This window comes from Octopus bimaculoides, chromosome 13 (assembly GCF_001194135.2).
Source record: "Octopus bimaculoides isolate UCB-OBI-ISO-001 chromosome 13, ASM119413v2, whole genome shotgun sequence".
Classification (NCBI taxonomy): domain Eukaryota; kingdom Metazoa; phylum Mollusca; class Cephalopoda; order Octopoda; family Octopodidae; genus Octopus; species Octopus bimaculoides.
Window position 1 is genome coordinate 29,070,564 of NC_068993.1, and position 1,817 is coordinate 29,072,380.

General features: G+C 39.4%; 1 protein-coding gene across 3 annotated transcripts in view; it reads right to left on the reverse strand.

Moving 5' to 3' along the window:
- LOC106880368 (rho GTPase-activating protein 7) overlaps positions 1-1,817 on the reverse strand; it is a 216,516-nt gene that overhangs the window by 32,414 nt on the left and 182,285 nt on the right. The gene's annotated exons all lie outside the window — the stretch shown is intronic.

Genomic DNA, 1,817 nt, shown 5'->3' on the forward strand with positions numbered 1-1,817 from the left:
TCCTCACTGTCCCCTTCCAAACATTTTGCCTACAAATTTCTTTGTAATAGTAATCTACACTGTCTGAAAGGTATTTGTATAAAATTTCAATAAAAAATACTTATTTTCCAGAAAGAATGTTGGGTTTTGTGAATATTCCAAAACTCCTCTCCCCAACCCCTTGCAAAGTTTTTCCAACAAATCTTTACATACACTCAATCTACAGGATATAAGCGATTATTTGGTGAAAGTTTCGTTAAAAAGTATCCGTTTTTCTGGAAGTTATGAGGCAACAAAGTCGGTGGGGTATTAAACTGTAGTTATGCCTTTTTCAATAAAAGTTAATGCTAACAGATTAATGTTAATTTCTGTTACATTTTCAAAGAATTAATGGATTAACAATTATTGAAGTTAACTTTTTGGTTAACAGATTAATGATCAACGAAGTTAACTTTACGATTAACGGTGCCCACCTCTGTATATGCAAACGCGTACATACACACACACATATACACGTGTACATACACACATTAGCACATGTACACACATACCTCCAACACACAATACACATACAGACATGCACACAATTACACACACATGGGCACAAACACACACACAAATAAGCACACACACACACACATACTCACAGGTACGCACATATATGCCTTCTCAAACCCCATACACAACCCATGCACACACAAATTCATACACACACATACATATACATACACATACAATATATACATATACGGGCACACACACATACACATATAGACACATACACACACATACGCATGCACACGAATGCACATATACCTAACACTCACAACCCCACATACACACCTGCACATGCACACACAACTACATGCACATACATACACATGCAAAAAGAACGCACCAATACCCCCTACACAACCCCTCGTTCACAAACACACATAGAGACGCACACATACACAAACACACATAGATACGCACACACACAAAATACAAGCGCCCATACACACACATGTACACATGCACACACATATATACACACACACAAATGAACCCACACACACCTCCCATACACACAGCACACACTCATACATACACGCACACAATTATACATACATGTACACACACAGAGTAAAGTACAGACACAACCTCATGTGTACACACATACCTACACGTACACACACACACTACATATACATATATGCACACACACACATACTTCAAATTACCAGTACCTTTCTTATTTCTTGACTGCCCACAAGGGACAAACAAGGACAGACAAACGGATTAAGTCGATTATATCGACCCCAGTGCTTAACTGGTACTTATTTAATCGACCCCGAAAAGATGAAAGGCAAAGTCGACCTCGGCGGAATTTGAACTTAGAATGTAAAGACAGGCGAAATACCACTAAGCATTTCGCCTGGCGTGCTAACGTTTCTGCCAGCTCGCCTGTACCTTTCTACTGAACATTCTCCTATGCACATGTGTAGGTAGACACACAACAGGCAGCCACTCCTGCCAAAATTCTTACTATAAATTCTTCCTACGACCTTAAACAATACTAAGTCCAACCACACACACACACACACACGTGCTATCATTACACACAGAGATCTGCATGCACGCGCATACCCACATGTACCTCCTGTCTTTGAAAGAACTTTTTCTTCACCCATTCCCTTTCGGTCATTTCAATATGTGACCGTGTGTGTATCATTGGCAATTTTATTTTTCCATCTTCCCTTCTTCGGACTTTTTCTATATTTCTGATGAAGAGCTCTGCTCGAAACGTGAAATCCTTTCTTTTTTTTCCTTTCCTGAGCGTCCAATAATTCTGTACT